The 21,386-nt window shown below is 44.6% G+C and overlaps 1 long non-coding RNA gene across 1 annotated transcript; it reads left to right on the top strand.

Annotated features, from left to right (window-relative positions):
* The first annotated feature begins 1 nt into the window (after position 1).
* On the top strand, positions 2 to 20,352 carry LOC117070503. Its single transcript, XR_004431942.1, has 4 exons — positions 2 to 179; positions 7,347 to 7,439; positions 7,656 to 7,728; positions 20,231 to 20,352. It is a non-coding gene; the product is annotated as an uncharacterized LOC117070503 (long non-coding RNA).
* Positions 20,353 to 21,386: the final 1,034 nt, after the last annotated feature.

The raw sequence follows: 21,386 nt of genomic DNA, 5'->3' as shown, positions 1-21,386 counted from the left end.
TGGCCCCAAGTGGGGCGACTACAGGTCCCGACGCGCATGGTTGCCGAAAGCCCTTTTATCCTAAAGTTGAAAGGTTTTGAGATAGTCGCGGAGAGATGCATGCCGGGACTTGTAGTCCCTAGTCGTCATAGTCAAGCTCTTCTTCCGGTCACTTTCAGTGGGCGGCAGGGAAGGTCAAGGTGAGGATGGTAGCTTAACCATCCACGGTGGAAGTCTCTAAAGTACCTTGATAGCCGCTAGATGCTTCAGATTCACTAAGTTTCTTCCCCCGGGATTCCACATCCTATGTTCCTTGTCTTCTCATTCTCCTTAGTTTCATCACTTGTAACATGGAGGTGGTATTGTCAGTTAGTTCCCTAAGCAACAACTGTTGGATGGTAACAGCTCCCTCTCCTTGTTCTTTCAGGCCTCGTGATGATAAAGCTTCCAGCTGTTGGTAGTCCGTGGGTGTTTTACAGTCTTGAGGGTTGTCTCCCTTCCTTCTTTCCTCCCTCCCTCCCTCCCTCCCTGCCTCCTTATTTAGTAAAGATGAGGTCTCCCTATGTTGCCCAGGCTGGTCTCGAACTTCTGGGCTCAAGTCATCCTCTCGCCTCGCCCTCCCAAAGTGCTGGGATTACAGACGTAAGCCACCACGCCCGACTGGTTTTCTTAAACCTGAACACACGCTAGTAAATACTCCCTTCATTAAACCGTTTTCTGTTAGGCTTTGTTTGAGCCCTCTTGCAGGGCTTGCTTCTGCACAGCTAAACAGATGGACCAGCTGCACAAGATGGAGGATGGTGACAAGTGAGTCACGCCCTTGTCCCATCCGGATTGGTGCCAGACTGAGTATTTACATTGTGTATGAGATTCTTTATTTTATTTTATTTTATTTTTTTGAGACGGAGTCCCGCTCTGTCCCCCAGGCTGGAGTGCAGTGGCCGGATCTCAGCTCACTGCCAGCTCCGCCTCCCAGGTTTAAGCCATTCTCCTGCCTCAGCCTCCCGAGTAGCTGGGGCTACAGGCGCCCGCCACCTCACCCGGCTAGTTTTTTGTATTTTTTAGTAGAGACGGGGTTTCACCGTGTTAGCCAGGAGGGTCTCGATCTCCTGACCTCGTGATTCGCTCCTGACCTCGTGATCCGCCCGTCTCGGCCTCCCAAAGTGCTGGGATTACAGGCTTGAGCCACCGCGCCCGGCGTGTATGAGATTCTTACTGACTCTGAACCCCAGAGAAATTGCCAAGTGAGCTTAGGTGCCTTTATGTCTGAGCTTTGCAGGTGGGGATGGGGAGGCAGCAAAGGGAGAGGCAAGACCAGGTCACACAAGTCAGTGAGCCCTCATCCATCTCCATCCAGTCCAGAGAAATGTGGCTTCTAGGTCCCTGTGTCTAGCTGTGAGAAGGGTCATTGGCCTTGGCCCAGGCCACAATTTTTTCTCTCTCTTTGGATAGGTGACTCCTGGTACTCCCTCAGCATAGTGGCAGAGACCAGAAGAGAGCCCACGTCTTCCCTCACCAAGACTTTGGTCTTGCTCCCCTGAGTCCATTAATAGAATTCTGAGAGAGGAGAGTCTCCAGTGTTCGCTCAGTCCAGTGTTTCAAACTATGTTCCCAAAATTTCTCAGAAGCTATAGCTTTGTAGTAGAGGTGAAGGAACCAAGTAGATGGACCTTCCCTGCCAACTCCACCATGCCACCCCAAAATCAACCAGAGCAGCTCTGCCTTGAACTATTTAATTACTGGGGTTTTGTTTGAAAATAGTTCTGCATTAAGGCAATGTATGACATTCATTGAGTCAAGGACAAACCTTTCCTTTTATCAATGAACTGAGGGCCTCTAACACCCAATTTAAATTCTTTTCATCCCGCCCCCATCTTCTTTTTCAATTGTGTCACATTTTCTTCTCATAAAAATAAAGAAGAGATTGTTCGCCAAAACCTATAGATTGCTATAAGCAAGCTGAATAAGAGTGTTGCTAAATCAAGGCTCAGGCTGGGGGAACCACTCCAGTAAGACTTCCTTTTCCCTGTCTATTCTAGATAATTGACTTCACATTCATTCAGTCAACAAATATTTATTAACCACTAGTTACATGCCAGACACTGGGGAAATAGTACTGAAGTTTAAAAAATTTTCCTCCTCAGGTCAGGCGCGGTGGCTCAAGCCTGTAATCCCAACAATTTGGGAGGCCGAGACGGGCGGATCACGCGGTCAGGAGATCGAGACCATCCTGCCTAACCTGGTGAAACCCCGTCTCTACTAAAAAATACAAAAAACTAGCCGGGCGAGGTGGCGGGCGCCTGTAGTCCCAGCTACTCTGGAGGCTGAGGCAGGAGAATGGCATAAACCTGGGAGGCGGAGCTGGCAGTGAGCTGAGATCCGGCCACTGCACTCCAGCCTGGGGGACAGAGCGAGACTCCGTCTCAAAAAAAAAAAAAAAAAAAAATTTTCCTCCTCTCATGGAGCTTCCATTCTAGTGGAGAAAGATAAGATAGTAAGTAAAATATACCGGTAGTATGATGACATGGGAATATCCTTATATTGTTGTGTAGCATATCCTTATATTATTTCCAGAATCATTGAATATTTAATTTTATTTATAGGTTGATGTGTGTTTAGCCTTGTATTCCCAATTGGACTATGAGCTCTTTGACACAGGGGCCAGGCACTGTGCCTTGGGCCAGGCACAGTGGCTCACGCCTGTAATCCTAGCACTTTGGGAGGTCGAGGTGGGTAGATCACTTGAGGTCAGGAGTTTGAGACCAGCCTGGCCAACATAATGAAACCCTGCCTCTACTAAAAATACAAAAATTAGCTGGGCGTGGCGGTGGGTGCCTGTAATCCCAGCTACTCAGGAGGTTGAGGCAGGAGAATCACTTGAACCCGGGAAGCGGAGGTTGCAGTGATCCGAGATTGCGCCACTGCACTCCAGCCTGGGCGACAAAGGGAGACTCTGTCTCCAAAAAAAATAATAATAAATAAAACAACACACACACACACACACACACACACAGAGGCAGAATCCATAGTAGAAATTCAGTAAATACTTGATTAAGTACTTATCTTCCAGCAATACGTTTGCTTAGCAGAATCATGGGATGGTGTCTTCATGAAATACAACACATGGCCGGGTGTGGTGGCTCACGTCTGTAATCCCAGCACTTTCGGAGGCTGAGGTGGGCGAGTAATCTAAGGTCAGGAGTTTGAGACCAGCCTGGCCAACATGGTGAAACCCTGTCTCTACTAAAAATACAAAAATTAGCAGAGCATGGTGGTGTGTGCCTGTAATCCAGCTACTTGGGAGGCTAAGGCAGGAGAATCGCTTGAACTCAGGAGGCAGAGGTTGCAGTGAGCCGAGATTACATCACTGTACTCCAGCCTGGGTGACAAAGTGAGACTCTTGTCTCAAAAAATAAATAAAATAAAATCCAATACATAAGCAAGCAAATTACAATGGACAAAGAGGTGAGTGTTAATAGATGTAAGTTCTACAAATGTAAACAATGATTAATTCAACTTTTTGAGTGTCCCGAAAGGAATTCCCGGAGATTGCCTGATGAGCAGAGTATAGACTTTGCCCTAGAAAGTACAAAACAGAGGGAGCTGTACACAACTTAGTTTAATTTTTCCACAGCAATGTGAACAAAGGTTATATAGCTTTGGTATGAGGCTGGTGATGGTTTTATCACACAGGCAGCAGAAATTTGGTAGTTTCAATGCATTCCTCTAAAACTATGCTCTGCAGGTCAGAATTTACTGATAAAATTTTGGGATCAGCACCCAATAAGCATGACACTAACTTTGTGCTAGGCTCTTTGATGTTGTAAATCTTGTAGTGGTATTTAGACCAGAGAACTTGTACCATGGGGATAAACCAAGACTTCCCAAGTGGTATTTGAGCATAGGTGGGGGTCAAGTTTCAATAAAATAACATCCATGTTAGAAATGGTTCAGATGTTAAAGATCATTCTTTAGGAACCACTTGGCTGTTTGGCAAAGGAGCATGTTCTTTTTACAAGTGTATGTTCTCTGACCTGAATTTCACAAGTTGGAACAGTGTCCTTGCTGCATGGTGTGGCAGAGTAGCCATGAGATGGAGCAGAACTTGGGGTCTGAGCAAACAGTGCTGGGGCTCCAGAGGCTCAATGGACTTCTCTCTCACTTGGCACTGCAAGGATAACCTCTGGTCAGGTTCCTATCGGGCCATCCTCTCAAGTTATGAGTTCAAAAGCACAGAGTCGGCTGGGCGTGGTGGCTCACACCTGTAATCCCAGCACTTTGGGAGGCCAAGGTGGGTGGATCACGAGGTCAGGAGTTTGAGACCAGCCTGACCAACATGGTGAAACCCCATCTCTACTAAAAATACAAAAATTAGCTGGGCATGGTGGTGTACTCCTGTAATCCCAGCTACTCAGGAAGCCGAGGTGGGAAAATTGAACCCAGGAGGTAGAGGTTGCAGTGAGCTGATAGCGCGCCATTGCACTCCAGCCTGGGCAACAGAGCGAGACTCCATCTCAAAAACAAACAAACGGGCCGGGCGCGGTGGCTCAAGCCTGTAATCCCAGCACTTTGGGAGGCCGAGACGGGCGGATCACGAGGTCAGGAGATCGAGACCATCCTGGCTAACAGTGAAACCCCGTCTCTACTAAAAATACAAAAACTAGCTGGGCAAGGTGGCGGGCGCCTGTAGTCCCAGCTACTCGGGAGGCTGAGGCAGGAGAATAGCGTAAACCCAGGAGGCGGAGCTTGCAGTGAGCTGAGATCTGGCCACTGCACTCCAGTCCGGGCGACAGAGCGAGACTCCACCTCAAACAAACAAACAAACAAACAAACAAACAAAAAACCCAGAGCCATCTGAGATTATACCTGTGAGAAAATGGATCCTTCACCAGGAAAGTGATGGCAAATACTTGTGGTCACATCAGCCCTTCCACATCACACCTACTTTCAGCTGTTTTCTGACAGGTTAATGATGCTTTAAAAAGAAAGTCAAGTGCAGTTTTCCAGCTCAAATAGTTTTCACTGGAGGAGTTAACTCCTTGAGTTATTTACTTTTTGTGAACTACATAGCTGAAGGCACATAAGTTTTTTTTTGAGACAGAGTCTCCCTCTGTCACCCAGGCTGAAGTGCAGTGGCACCATGCCTGGTTAATTTTTGTATTTTTAGTAGAGGCGGGGTTTCACCATGTTGGCCAGGCTAGTTTCAAACTCCTAACCTCAAGTGATCTGCCTGCCTCGGCCTCCCAAAGTGCTGGGATTACAGGTGTGAGCCATTGTGCCCAGTCAGGCACATAACTTTTTATGTCTTCATTTTATGTACAACTCTTTTTCTTTTGTTTTTTCTTTTTTTCTTTTTTTTTCTTTTTTTTTTTTGAGATGGAGTCTCACTCTGTGGTCAGGCTGGAGTGCAGTGGCGCAATCCTAGCTCACTGCAACCTCTGCCTCCTCGGTTTAAGCGATTCTCCTGCCTCAGCCTCCTGAGTAGCTGGGACTACAAGCGTGTGCCACCACGCCTAGCTAATTTTTGTCTTTTTAGTAGAGACGAGGTTTCATCATGTTGGCCAGGATGGTCTCGATCTATTGACCTCATGATCTGCCCTCTTTGGCCTCCTAATGTGCTGGGATTACAGGCATGAGCCACCATGCCCGCCCCTCTTTTTCTTTTATACTTGATTTTACCTCCCAGCATTATAAGTTGCTACAAGAAATATTTTAACAAATTAGAGTCTGTGAGTCTAACTTACTCAATATTAGCCCTGAATTTTTTAGATGAGGAAACAGGCCTATTAAAAAGGCAGAGACTTGACCAGGGTCATATAACAAGTGAAAGAGAGAATAGAGCTGGAGTCTTCTGGTTTTAAAACTATATTTCTCAAGCTTTTCTTTTTTAAACCAAGACTTCTTTTGATAAACATAAAAATCTCACTTCTCGGCCAGGCCCACTGGCTCACGCCTGTAATCCCAGCACTTTGGGAGGCCAAGGCAGGTGGATCACCTGAGGTCAGGAGTTTGAGACCAGCCTGGTCAACATGGTGAAACCCCATCTCTACTGAAAATACAAAAATTAGCCGGATGTGGTGGTGCACCCTTGTGATCCCAGCTACTCGGGAGGCTGAGGCAGGAGAATCGCTTGAACCTGGGAGGCAGAGGTTGCAGTGAGCTGAGATTGCAACAGTGCACTCCAGCCTGGGTGACAGAACAAGTCTCCATCCCCAAAAACAAAACAAACAAACAAAAAACCTCACTTCTCCTCTCCTCCACCAGAAATTCTGGCATATCCTCTCAGAGAGTCATCATTCTTTTGGGAATCTTTGTATCCTCTGAATAAAAACATTTTTTTTTCATGGCCAGACACTGCTCCTTCATATCAGCAGACATTGATTGTCCCTGGAAGGATAGAAATATAAATATTGAGGAGCTCAATATTTTAAAAGATAAGGACCTGCATCTGTAGGTGGTGCAAGCTCAAGATAATATTAACACATTGTATTGAACTTTATAACTTACAAAGGGTTTTGACATCCGCTTCCTCATTTGATTGTCACAACAACCAAATGAGATATTGTTATTATCAGCATTCCAGTTTTGCAGCTGAGAAAATCAAGACACAGAGGGTTTAAGTGACTTGCCCACAGTCACAGCAGAAGCAAGTCTTAAATCCAAATCACCATATGGGTTTCCATTACTTCTCTATATCTTCTTCCAAAAGCTGATGAGATTTTAGGAATCTGCAGAATCTCTACCCCCTATCCAGGAACATCTCACATCAAGGAATAAAAATCTGGCCTTCTGTTAAGGAAGTGACCCACCATCCTTCCTTTTCTTAAGAATTACTTTGGGCCACGTGCGGTGGCTCAAGCCTGTAATCCCAGCACTTTGGGAGGCCGAGACGGGTGGATCACTAGGTCAGGAGATCAAGACCATCCTGGCTAACCCGGTGAAACCCTGTCTCTACTAAAAAATACAAAAAACTAGCCGGGCGAGGTGGCAGGCGCCTGTAGTCCCAGCTACTCTTCAGGAAGCTGAGGCAGGAGAATCGCTTGAACCTGGGAAGCGGAGGTTGCAGTGAGCCGAGATCAAGCCACTGCACTCCAGCCTGGGTGACAAAGTGAGACTCTGGCTCAAAAAAAAAAAAAGAATTACTTTGGTTATTTGTTAAAATACATTAGGTCCCTCTCCTAAAGGCTTTGATAAAATAGTCTGGAGGAGGGCTCAGGAATCTATTTTTATTGCTGGAATGCTAGAATCAGGAGATGCTAAGATTTGTTTGCAGAAATGATATGTTTCCACTGTGCTGATAGAAGTCTGGGCCTTTTTTTCTCAAGGTCTTTTAGGCTCCCTCCAAATTCTACTACTTTCTTCCTCAGGGAGTCACTACCTAACCTTGGTATTGTGGAGTGACCAAGAGGACTACAGCGACGCGCTCATCATCTTCCTGGGCCTGTCCTTGGGGGCTGGAGGTAACCTTAGATAGCATGAGGTCCCCCTTGTCCTCAATTAGACTCCCTCTCGATCCTCATCCTGATGTTCAGGGAGATGGTCAGCAGATGGTGCTAACTTTCCACCCTTCCCTCTTTGTATCCTGTGGGGGCATTCTTAACTCTAATCCAGTGGAACTTGCAGTGTTTCAGATCTTGAAGACAGTGCTAGGGAATTCTTGTTTGTATTTACTAAAGGGCACAGATGTCAGGAGTAGAAGGACTGGTGTGTGAATCCCAGCTGAGTCCCTTACCAGCCACGTGACCTCTGGTAAGTTAATTCTATAAGCCTGTTTTTTCAACTATAAATTGGGGTGCTCTTGACCTCCTAGAATTGAATGTGAGGAATAAATGATCCCTTGGCACTTGTTATAGTGAGTAGGTGCCTACTAAGTAATAAAGATATTTTCCTGTGCAATGTTGTGAATTATGGCTTTCCTGTTATGCCTTTAAAAATTCCTTTAAATAAAAAATCAAAAATAAAAGTAAACAATGAATTTCACACAAAATAAATAAAAAATCAAAAAAAAATAAAAAGTTCCTTTTTTGGTCATGCTTTTTAGCCAGTTAGTTGAGGATCTTACCCTATTCACAATACTTTAGCATTGTGAGGAATTTGCTTGATTTCAAACTTTTTAAAAAGAGATGAAAGAGAGAACATGAACTCTTGGTTTATAAGTCCTTTCAATTTCCAATTCATGTGCATTAACCGTAACATTAGATAATAAAAGTGATTAACAATTATAATCATGTATTACCTGTAAGCAATTGTTAAATATACAGAAGCACCCACTGGCTATGTATGTAAAGTAGTACTCATGGGTAAATTAATCGATAACAAGGTTATGAAGAGAAAAGGCTTCTGAGCCATCAAAGTAGGTATTACAAAGTTGGCATATCAAAATTAGTGTACTTTACTCATACCTAGGCCTTCAGAATTTCATTCTGTAAGTCTCTTTACTCATTTTAAATACTAATTTGGTCATATGGATCCCCATTGCACGAGTGAGTAAATTAGAAAGGGGGAATAGGTGGTAGAACCATAGCCAAAGGATTGTCTAATAGCCTGACAAAAAAGGAAACACAAAAACAGTTGTGTGAACTCAACAAGAAGGGTATATAGTCTGGCATCATTTGGGATTAGATAAAATTTTTTATATATCATATCAGCCCTGGTTGCTATTTTATTAATATTATACTTCCACAATAATGGTATTCATAATACATCAAGAAAAGACTGAATTATGTTGTCTCTGTTTTTATAAAAGTAGACTATATACTTCTATATTTCTACCCCAAAACAATCAAAAGTTAAAAAGTTTTAAAGGCCTGGTGCAGTAGCTCATTTTTGTAATCCCAGCACTTTGAGAGGCCAGGGCAGAAGTATCACTTGAGTCCAGGAGTTTGAAACCAGCCTGGGCAACACAGTGAGACTCAGTCTGTACAAAAAATAAAATTTAGCCTGGTGTGGTGGCTCATGCCTGTAGTCCTAGCTCCTTGGGAGGCCAAGGTGGGAGGATTGCTTGAACCTGGGAGGTCAAGGCTGCAGTGAGCTGTGATAGTGCCATCGCACTCTAGCCTGAGCAACAAAAACACTGTCTCAAAAAAAAAAAAAAAAGGCTTAAATAAAGAGGAAAAGTTTGAATTGTTTGGAAAACTGCTTCTGTAAAACAACTCAGTTTCCTATTGTGCTACATAAATGAAACATCACCTTGTTAAATCTACACAATTTTCTTTTTTTTTTTTTTTTTGAGACGGAGTCTCGCTCTGCCACCCAGGCTGGAGTGCAGTGACCGGATCTCAGCTCACTGCAAGCTCCGCCTCCCGGGTTTACGCCATTCTCCTGCCTCAGCCTCCGGAGTAGCTGGGACTACAGGCGCCCGCCTCGTCGCCCGGCTAGTTTTTTGTATTTTTAAGTAGAGATGGGGTTTCACCGTGTTAGCCAGGATGGTCTCGATCTCCTGACCTCGTGATCCGCCCGTCTCGGCCTCCCAAAGTGCTGGGATTACAGGCTTGAGCCACCGCGCCCGGCCAAATCTACACAATTTGCAATCTCTTCCATTTCTAGCAGTGCAGTATACAGCAAATTCATTTTTTTTTTTTTTTTTTTGATAAGGGGACAGGGTCTCACTCTGTTGCCCAGAGTGGAATACGATAGCATAATCACAGCTCACTGTCGCCTCTACCTCGCAGGATCAAGTGCTCCTCCCACCTCAGCCTCCCAAGTAGCTGGGACTACAGGTATGTGCCACCATGCCTGGCTAATTTTTGTATTTTTTTAGAGATAGGGTGTCACCATGTTGCCCAGGATGGTCTAGAACTCCTGGGCTCAAGTGATCCACCTGCCTCAACCTCCTAAAGTGTTGGGATTATAGGTGTGAGCCGCCACACCTAGCCAGCAAATTTTTTTTTTTTTTTGAGACAGAGTCTCACTCCATCGCCCAGGCTGGGATACAGTGGCACAATCTTGCCTCACTGCAACCTCCACCTCCTGGGTTCACACCATTCTCCTGCCTCAGCCTCCTGAATAGCTGGGACTACAGGCATCCGCCACCACGCCTGGTTAATTTTTTGTATTTTTAGTAGAGATGGGGTTTCACCTTGTTAACCAGGATGGTGTCGATCTCCTGACCTCATGATCCGCCCACCTTGGCCTCACAAAGTGCTGGGATTACAGGCGTGAGCCACCGTGCCTGGCCCCAGTCAACACATTCTTATGTCATGGTTACTATGTACCAGTGACTAATATATACTATACTCATAGATATGTTCAGTTGATCCTCACAACAGCCTCATGGGGTACATTTTAAGTCTATATAGTTGAGGAAACAGAAGCGTATAAATGTTAAATAACTTATCCAGTATTTCACTGTCAGTAGGTAAAAGAACCAGGTAGTGTGGTTCTAGAGGCATGCATTTAACTACTGCACTATACGCTGTAGGACTCACTATTTGATCCTCCTGGATGAAACACACTTTTTATTGCATTGTTGGGCCCACAAAAAGTAATAAAATTTTCCAAGAACATGCATGCAAACTCTTATGTTACTACATACAGTTAATGTTTATCGTGTGTTTTAAGCAGTCACAAGTAAACTCAGGAATTGAGGTTTGTTGTTGTTGTTGTTGTTTTCTGAGATGGAGTCTTGCTCTGTCACTCAAGCTGGAGTGCAGTGGCATGATCTTGGCTCATTGCAACCTCTACCTCCCCGGTTTAAGCTATTCTCCTGCCTCAGCCTCGTGAGTAGCTGGAATTACAGGCATGCACCATCACACCTGACTAATCTTTGTATTTTTAGTAGAGACGGGATTTTGCCATGTTAGCCAGGCTGGTCTTGAACTCCTGACCTCAGGTGATCCACTTGTCTTGGCCTCCCAAAGTGCTGGGATTACAGCCACCTTGCCCGGCCCCTGGAATTTGTTTTGTTTTGTTTTGTTTTTGTTTGTTTGTTTTTTGTTTTTTGGGTTTTTTTGTTAGTTTGTTTTTTGTTTTTTGATACGGAGTCTTGCTCTGTCCCCCAGGCCGGAGTACAGTGGCCTGATCTTGGCTCACTGCTATCTCTGCCTCCCAGGTTCAACCAATTCTCTTGCCTCAGCCTCCCAAGTAGTTGGGACTACAGGCATGTGCCATCATGCCCGGTTAATTTTTTTCCTTTTTTTTTTTTTTGAGATGGAGTCTCGCTCTGTTGCCCAGGCTGGAGTGTAGTGGTGCATCTCTGCTCACTGCAAGCTCCGCCTCCTGGGTTCATGCCATTCTCCTGCCTCAGCCTTCCGAGTAGCTGGTACTACAGCCCCCCGCCACCACGCCTGGCTAATTTTTTTGTATTTTTTTTAGTAGAGACGGGGTTTCACCGTGTTAGCCAGGATGGTCTCCATCTCCTGAACTTGTGATCCACCGGCCTTGGCCTCCCAAAGTGCTAGGATTACAGGCGTGAGCCACCACACCCAGCAGGAATTGGTTTTACATGAGCAAGCAATTAAACAATTGGAAACTATCAAAAGTGACCAGATAGGCTGGGTGTGGTGGCTCACAAGTGTGATCCCAGCACTTTGGGAGGCCAAGGCAGGCCGATTGCTTGAGACCAACTGGAGCAATATAGTGAGACCCTGTCACCAAAAAAAAAAAAAAAAAAAGTTTGCCAGGTATGGTGGTGCATGCCTGTGGTCCCAGCTATTTGAAAGGCTGAGGTAGAAGGATTGCTTGAGCCCAAGAGGTTGAGGCTGCAGTAAGCTGTGATCACGCCACTGCATTCCAGCGTGGGTGTCAGAGCAAATTGTGTCTCAAAAAAAAAAAAAAGTGACATGATTTTGAAAAATAATCATCTTCCCCACCTAAAAAAAAAACGCTTGAAAATGAATAAGCTAACTGTTAAAATTACATGGATACATTTAATTAGTATTTTACCCAGCTGAAAAGAGAGTTCATGGATTAAACAACAGATCTAAAGACATTATCCAGAAACAAGACAGAGTATATGTAATTATAAGAGATGTGGAGAATAGAATGAAAAGGTCTGAGACATGTCTAATTATAGTTCCTGAGAGAAGAGCAGAGAAAGTAAGAGAACAGGCAATATTTAAAGAGTCTAAGAATTTTCCAGAACTGATGAAAGACATATACCTACTTGTAATGTGTGAATTCATAATACAGAAAGTGCAATGTTTACCAAGCAAAATAATTAAAATGAAATAAATATACTCAGATTGATTTCACAATACCAAAGACAAAATATCTTTAAAAGCTGTCAAAAGAATAAAGGAGGTCACTTAACAAGGAAATGGCAAATGGACAGCAAAGTGGATGTAATGTTACTTAACACTAACAGTGGAAACTAGAAGATAACTGTCAACCTAGAGCTGTGTAGTGGCAAAACTATTTCCAAGCATGAGGACAAAATAAAGGACATTTTCAGATAACTAAAAACAGAACAAAGTTGGAGGACTCACATGTCCTAATTTCACCTTATTACAGAGCTACAATAATCAAAACAGAGTAGTACTTCATAAGAATAGACATATGAGCAAGAGAAAATAATTGAGAGTCCAGAAATAAACCCTCACGTTTACAGTCAATTGCTTTTTATCAGAAGTGCCAAGATTATTCAATGGGAAAAGAAGAGGCTTTTCACTAAACCGTGGCAGGTCAACTGGGTATCCATATGCAAAAGAATGAAGCTGGATCCTTACCTCATACCATATACAAAAATTAACTCAAAATGGATCAAAGAATAAATGTAAGAGCTAAAACTCTTAGAAGAAAATATAGGGCTAAATCTTCATGATCTTAGATTAAGCAACAAGTTTCTTAGACACTGGAAGTATAAGCAACCAAAGAAAAAATATATTAGACTTCATCAAATTTATAAATTTTTGTGCTTCAAAGAAATCTATCAAGAAAGTTAAAAGGCATCTGCAGAATGGGGGGGAACTCTGCAAATCATGTACTGATAAAGTCCTAGTATTCAAAATGTGTGGAGAACTCTTACAACTCAACAATAAAAAGACAACCCAATTTTTCAAATGGGCAAAGGATTTGAATACACATTTCTCCAGAGAAGATTTACACATGATCAATGAGCATATGCAAAAGTGCTCGAGGCCAGGCATGGTTGTTCATGCCTATAATCCCAACACCTTGGGAAGCCGAGGTGGGTGGATTACCTGAGGTCAGGAGTTCAAGACCAGCCTGGCCAACATGGAGAAACCCTGTCTCTACTAAAAATACAAAAAAAAAGAAAAAGAAAAGAATTAGCCAGGCATGGTGGTGGGCGCCTGTAATCCCAGCTACTTGGGAGGCTGAGGCAGGAGAATCTCTTGAGCCTGGGAAGCGGAGGTCACAGTGAACCAAGATCATGCCATTGCACTCCAGCCTGGGCGACAGAGTGAGACTCTGTCTCAAAAAAAAAAAAGAAAAAAAGAAAAAAGAAAAAGAAAAGGTGCTTAAGGTCACTAACCATTAGGGAAATGCAAATCAAAACCACAATGAGACACCACAATCATTAGGATAGCTCTACTTTTTTAAAAAGCAGAAGTTACCAAATGTTAGCAAGTATGTGGAGAAATTAGAACCCTCTTACATTGCTGCCGGGAATGTAAAATGGTGCAGCTGCTGTAGAAAACAATTTGGCAGTTCCTCAGAAGTTAAATAGAATTACTGTATGACCCAGGAATTCCACTCCTGCATATATACTTAAGATAATTGAAAACATATGTTCAAACAAAAATGTGTGCATGAATATTCATACCAGCATTATTCGTAATAAGCAAAAGGTGAATACAACTCACATGTTCAACTAGTTAGTAGATTAAATGTGGAATGGTCATACTCTGGAATATTATTCAGCCATAAAAAGGGATGGAGTAGGCCGGGCGCAGTGGCTCACGCCTGTAATCCCAGCACTTTGGGAGGCTGAGGCGTGTGGATCACGAGGTCAGGAGATCGAGACCATCCTGGCAAACACGGTGAAACCCCATCTCTACTAAAAATACAAAAAAAAGTTAGCCAGGCGTGGTGGTGGGCGTCTCCCAGCTACTCAGGAGGCTGAGGCAGGAGAATGGTGTGAACCCAGGAGGCAGAGCTTGCAGTGAGCCAAGATTGCGCCACAGCACTCCAGCCTGGGCGACAGAGTGAGACTCTGCCTCAAAAAAAAAAAAAAAGAAATGGAGTAGTAACACATACTCCAACATGAATGAACCTTGAAAACATGCTAAGTGAAAGAAGCCAAACATAAAAGACTACATATTATATGATTCCATTTATATGAAACATTCAGAATAGGCAAGTCTATAAAGAAAGTAGCTGGCAGGGGCTGGGGGCATGAGGGATAGGGAGTGACTGCTAATGGGTACCTGGTTTCTTTCCAGGATTAAAATATCTGGAATTAGAAAGTGATGATGGTTGCACAACCTTGTGAATATACTGAAAACTACTGAACTGTACATTTTAAAATGGTGAATTTTGGCTGAGTGCAGTGACTCACACCTGTAATCCCAGCACTTTGGGAGGCCAAGGTTGGAAGATCGCTTGAGGCCAGGAATTCAAGACCAGCCTGGGCAACACAGCAAGACGCCATCTCTAAAAAAAAAAAAAAAAAAAAAAAAAAAAAGGTGTAGTGGTGAAACCACTTTTGCAAAATTATGACTGAGACAGTGAAAGAGATCTAACTGCTATCCCAAAGCAGACCTCCTTCTTGCCTGGGGGCTAGATTGCCTCTGTAGGACTGACATTGGCCACAAGATTAGAAATGATGGTTTAGGAGTCATGCAGTTGGAGGCTGCAAGATTCTGACCCTCCCTAAACTGCCCCTAAGATCAGTACTTGAGATATTTTGCAGACCCTGCACTTGAGGGATCAACTGGCACCAGCCAGATCAATTAACTGGCTCATCTGATCTTGTGACCCCCCACCCAGGAACTGACTCAGTGCAAGCAGACAGCTTTGACTCCCTATGATTTCATCCCTGAGCAGTCAGCACTCCTGGCTCACTGGCTTCCCCCCACCCACCAAGTTGTCCTTAAGAACTCTGATCTCTGAATGCTTGGGGAGACTGATTTGAGTAATAATAAAACTCTATAGTCTCCCCACTCACACTGGCTTTGTGTGAATTACTCTTTCTCTCTCTCTTTTTTTTTTTTTGAGACGGAGTCTCGCTTTGTCGCCCAGACTGGAGTGCAGTGGCTGGATCTCAGCTCACTGCAAGCTCCGCCTCCTGGGTTTACGCCATTCTCCTGCCTCAGCCTCCCGAGTAGCTGGGACTACAGGCACCTGCCACCTCGCCCAGCTAGTTTTTTTTTTTTTTTTTTGTATTTTTAGTAGAGACGGGGTTTCACCGTGTTAGCCAGGATGGTCTCGATCTCCTGACCTTGTGATCCGCCCGTCTCGGCCTCCCAAAGTGCTGGGATTACAGGCTTGAGCCACTGCGCCTGGCCGAATTACTCTTTCTCTATTGCAATTCCCCTGTCTTGATGAATTGGCTCTGTCTAGGCAGCAGACAAGGTGAACCCCTTTGGCAGTTACCGTGGTACACACCTATACTCCTAGCTACTCAGGAGGCTGAGCTGAGGTGGAAGAATAGCTTGAGCCCAGGAGTTCGAGGCTGCAAGTGAGCTACAAGGTGCCACTGCACTCCATCCTGCATGACAGAGCGAGTCCCCACCTATAAATATATATAATAAGTAAATAAATTGTGAGTATTGTGTGATGTGAATTATATCTCAGATGGTTCTACCAACAACAGACTTTCACTAAAGTAATTTCTAAATTATATTCTGAGGGGTACGGGCATGGAGGCTCACGCCTGTAATCCCAGTACTTTGGGAGGCCAAGACAGGCAGATTGCTTGAGGTCAAGAGTTCAAGACCAGCCTGGCTAACATGGTGAATCCCCTTCTCTACTAAAAAAAAAACAAAAACAAAAAATTAGCCCAGTGTAGTGGCACACACCTGTAGTCCCAGCTACTTGGGAGGCTGAGGCAGGAGAATCACTTCAACCCGGGAGATGGAGGTTGCAGTGAGCTGAGATCGCGCCACTGCACTCTAGCCTGGGTGACAGAGGAGACTCCGCCAAAAAAAAAAACAAAAAACAAAAAGGTATTCTGAGGGGAGAAGAAAAATGACCTTCAAAGCAAGATCTGAGATGATAAACATAAAATCTAAAGAAATATTGTATAAAATAATAATAAATTTACTTTAAAGAGTGAAAAAACATAAAATAGTGTTTGGAGTTAAAAATGCTGTTATGTATAATAAGTCAAGATAAAGCACTAAAATAATAGAAATAATGTAAAACTTTTAAGTTGATAGACTGAAGAAAACTGGAATAAGAAAAATATTAATCCAAAAGCTGACAGGAAAAGAGAAAAAGTGGCCAGGTGCAGTGACTCATGCTGATAATGCCAGCACTTTGGGAGGCCAAGGTGGATGGATCACCTGAAGTCAGGAATTTGAGACCAGCCTGGTCAACATGATAAAACCCCATCTCTACTAAAAATACAAAAATTAGCTGGGTGTGGTGGTGCACACCTGTAATCCCAGCTACTCAGGAGGCTGAGGCATGAGAATCACTTGTACCTGGGAGGCAGAGGTTGCAGTGAGCCGAGATCATGCCACTGCACTCCAGCCTGGGCAACAGAGTGAGACTCAGTCTCAACAACAACAACAACAAAAAAAAAGTGATAAAAATAGAAAACACCCATTAAGATGGTAAAAACAAGTCCAAATATATCTATAATCACCATATGAATTTACTAGCTTCAGTAGTTAAAATTGTCAGGTTGGATAAAATAAACTAAAATCCAGCCATAATGCTATTTACAAGAAACAGATCTTTAAACAGACACAAGATGAAAAGTAAAAAGGTGTACTGAGCAAATACTAAAAGTTGGAAGCTATGTAATTAGACAAAATAGGCTGTCAGACAAAGCATTATAGGAACAAAGAACATAACTATATAATGTTAATTCAACTTACAAGAAGGTGTAAAAATTCAATAATAAATATACACCCATTACAATAATCTCTAAATGTATAAAACCAAACTGAAGACTCACAGGGAATAATTGCCGAGTAGAAGATTTCAACAAACTGTGTATTTACTGAACATAACAATTAAGCTTGAGTTAATGGCCTTATATAGAGCATTGCATCCCCGTGATTAAAGAATAGACACTAGGCTGGGCGCAGTGGCTCAAGCCTGTAATCCCAGCACTTTGGGAGGCTGAGACGGGCGGATCACGAGGTCAGGAGATCGAGACCATCCTGGCTAACATGGTGAAACCCCATCTCTACTAAAAAATACAAAAAACTAGCCGGGCAAGGTGGTGGGCGCCTGTAGTCCCAGCTACTTGGGAGGCTGAGGCAGGAGAATGGCGGGAACCTGGGAGGCGGAGCTTTCAGTGAGCTGAGTCCAGCCACTGCACTCCAGCCCGGGCGACAGAGCGAGACTCCGTCTCAAAAAAAAAAAAAAAAAGAATAGACACTTTTCTCTTTTCTTTTCTTTTTTGAGAAGGAGTCTCGCTCTGTCACCCAAGCTAGAGTGCAGTGTGGCGTGATTTCGGCTCACTGCAACCTTCGCCTCACAGGTTCAATCGATTCTCCTGCCTCAGCCTCCCAAGTAGTTGTGATTACAGGCCCGTGCCACCACACCTGGCTAATTTTTGTATTTTTAGCCATGTTGGCCAGGCTGGTCTTGAACTCCTGACCTCAGGTGATCTGCTAGCTTCAACCTCCCACAGTGCTGGAATTGTAGGTGAGAGCCATGGTGCCTGGCCTTAGGACCGCCCTTTATGCCGCATCCCCACCATGGCCACAGTTGATTGGACTAGAGGCAAGCTCCAACTTGAAGGGGTGGCCTGCCCCTCCACACCTGTGGGTGTTTCTCGTTAGGTGGAACGAGAGACTTGAGAAAAGAGATAAGACAGAGACAAAGTATAGAGAAAGAAAAGTGGGGCCCAGGGGACTGGCGCTCAGCTTACAGAGGACCCAGGCTGGCACTGGTCTCTGCGTTCCCTTAGTATTTATTGATAATTATCTTTACCATAAAAAAGATAAGGGAGTGGCTGGACAATAGGATCATTGTAGGGAGGAAATCAATAATAAGACATATGAACAAAAATCCCTGTGACATGAATAAGTTTAAAGGAAAATGCTGTGCCTTGAGATGCATATGCAAACTCTCCATAAACCTTTTAGCAGCATTGCTCCAGCAAGTCCCACCTTATTCCTAAAGGCAGTTTTCTCCTTGCTCAGTAAACAAAGCATACAATCGGGTTTTACACGGAGATGTTCCATTGCCCAGGGAAGGGCAGGAGACAAATGCTTTTCTCTTACTTGAGATTAAGAGAATGGTGATGACCTTTAACCAGCAAGCAGCCTTTAGGCACTTGTTTAACAAAGCACATCCTGCACAGCCCAAAATCCATTAAGCCTTGAGTCACCACAGCACATGTCTCTTGCAAGGACAAGGTTGGGGGTAGGGTCATAGATTAACAGCATCTCAAATACAGAATCAAATGAAGTCTCTTATGTCTACTTCCTTCTATATAAACACAATAACAGGCTGATCTCTCTTTCTTTTCCCCACACAACTGGGCCAAGCAGATTGCCTCTCCAAGGAATTTGATTGGATAGCAGGATTTCCCTCTATTTCCCACCCCTGCCATGGTTGATTGGACTAGAAGTGGATCCCCAATTCAAACTGGGCCAATCAAATTCAGTCTTCAAGACAGGGCTCTTCATTGACTTGAGATGTAAATAGGGTGGCCACCTTCTTCTGTGAGCCCAGAGGAACAGAGAAAGCATATCTGCAAGCGGAATCAAGGGTTCCTGCAGAAAGGAAAGACCACACAGTGAGAGGGAGAGACTGCAAGGTAGACTGAACAGAGAGAGAGACTAAGAAGAGAGAGAAATTGGCCAGGCGTGGTGGCTCACGCCTGTAATCCCAGCACTTTGGGAGGCCGAAGATCAGGAGATCAAGACCATCCTGCCTAACACGGTGAAACCCCGTCTCTACTAAAAATACAAAAAATTAGCTGGGCGTGGTGGCACCTGCCTGTAATCCCAGCTACTTGGGAGGCTGAGGCAGGAGAATCGGTTGAATTCGGGAGGCGGAGCTTGCAGTGAGCCGAGATGGCACCACTGCACTCCAGCCTGGGCAACAGAGCGAGCCTCCGTCTCAAAAAAACAAAAAACAGGCCGGGCGCAGTGGCTCAAGCCTGTAATCCCAGCACTTTGGGAGGCCGAGACGGGTGGATCACGAGGTCAGGAGATTGAGACCATCCTGGCTAACATGGTGAAACCCCATCTCTACTAAAAAATACAAAAATCTAGACGGGCGAGGTGGCGGGCGCCTGTAGTCCCAGCTACTCGGGAGGCTGAGGCAGGAGAATGGGGTAAACCCGGGAGGCGGAGCTTGCAGTAAGCTGAGATCTGGCCACAGCACTCCAGCCTGGGCGACAGAGCGAGACTCTGTCTCAAAACACACACACACACACACACACACACACACACACAAAACAAAAAACAAAACAAAAAAATTAGCCTCCCATGGTGGCGAGCGCCTTTAATCTCAGCTACTCGGGAGGCTGAGGCGGGTGAATTGCTTGAACCCAAGGGGCGGAAGTTGCAGTGAGCCGAGATCGTGCCATTGCACTCCAGCCTGGGCAAGAAGAGCACAACTCTGTCTCAAAAAAAAAAAAAAAAATTCAGAGACAGTTTGAAAAACAGAGCATGTAACCCAAGATTGAATTAGAAATTGAGAGAGCAAAAGCCACTGAGCATGAGAAAAGATAAGAGAATGGAAACCAGAGAGAGTGATTACCTGGATTCTGATGGCTCTGCAGTTCTTGGTTCCAGTCCTTCTGGAGGTTACCTGGCACCCCTGTTACTTGTAATCAAAAGACTGCCAGTGCACAGTCCCACCTCTATTCTTTGGCTCTAGCCAACACCTCTACCTGAAACCCCACCCTCCCTGCACTACCTCTAATTTTGCGTAAATCCTCTCAATCCTTCCAGACTCTGTTCTTGTCCCATCATCTTGGTGACATTTTTCTCTTATCCCCCCAGCTGCTAGAACTCTTTGAACTTGAGAGAACTTTGTTTGAAAACTCCCTTGTTTGTAAGCAGAAACAACCTGATCTGCTTATCTACCTGCCTGTTCCCCTCCTCCTTGCCGTACGGTACCCACCTTCATAGAATTCGCATTCAGTAACTGGGTTTTCAGTAGGCTTCTACTGAAATGCTAGGGCTTTTCTGAGATGAACATTTTGTCCATCCAGTGTGCAGTCTCCACAGGGGAAAAACCGATGAATCAGCAGTGGTTTGATGAACTGAAAGCATCCTGGGAATGGTGCTATTAGCCTCACTGAAAATCATGAAAAAGGCTTTAGAAATCCTTCATTTATAGGTCAGTAAATTGAGGTCCAGGGGAAATTTACGCAGCTAGCAAGGAGCACATTTGTAATTGGAGGCAAGACTCTTAGGAATTAAGTATCATGAGTTCAACTCAAGAATGTTTGCTAGCCCGGACGCAGTGGTTCACACCTGTAATCCCAGCACTTTGGGAGGCCGAGGTAGGTGGATCACCCGAGACCAGGGGTTTAAGACCAGCCTGGCCAACATGGTGAAACTCCGTCTCTACTAAAAGTACAAAAATTAGCTGGGCATGGTGGTAGGCACCTGTAATCCCAGTTACTCGGGAGGCTGAGGCAGGAGAATCTCTTGAATCCCGGGGGTGGAGTTTGCAGTGAGCCGAGATCACACCACTTCACTCCAGCCTAGGCGAAAGAGCAAAACTGCGTCTCAAAAAAAAAAAAATGTTTCCTTGTCTGAAAGAGAGGTATCTACCTGCCAACCCCACATCTGTTTCTGCTTGTGCCTTTTGTTCCTGACAGCCACACCATCATCAGGCCAGCTCCTAGCTATCATTCAGACCTCAAATTAGATGTCACCTTTTCTAAGAAGACTTCTCTGACCACCACTTCCTCAAAGTCTGATGCCGCGACATGTAGTATATTTAGTACTATCTCATAAAAGCTTGTCTACTCGCATACGTGGTTTGGCACTCAATAAATGTTTGGCGAGTGAAGGAGTCAGGCATCAGATGCTGTGTGCTGGAGTCCATTTATTTAGGCCGTCAATTGAGAACAGCAAGGAAAGTGCCCTAGAATGGGGAACCAGTCAGCCCACCTTCCCCAGCACCTCCTCCCTGTGAGTTTGAAAGGAACTGGTGGTCAGGTTGAAGCAGCATGCACTCTGGCTCCTGAAGTGGGCTGAGGCAACGGTGCTGCAGATAGCTGTACACTGACCCCTCAACAGGGGCCGTCAAGCCTCCCCAAGCAGCCAGTGAGAGCTGCTTCCTGGGAGCAGTGGGACAGATGTGGAGTCTGGAAGTGGGTCAAGTTGCAATCACAAGGCCACTAGTCCTCACTCCTG

This window comes from Trachypithecus francoisi, unplaced genomic scaffold, assembly GCF_009764315.1.
Source record: "Trachypithecus francoisi isolate TF-2019V2 unplaced genomic scaffold, Tfra_2.0 Lachesis_group3, whole genome shotgun sequence".
NCBI lineage: Eukaryota > Metazoa > Chordata > Mammalia > Primates > Cercopithecidae > Trachypithecus > Trachypithecus francoisi.
Note: the sequence above shows the minus strand (reverse complement) of the source record. Positions and strands in the feature narration are given on the sequence as shown.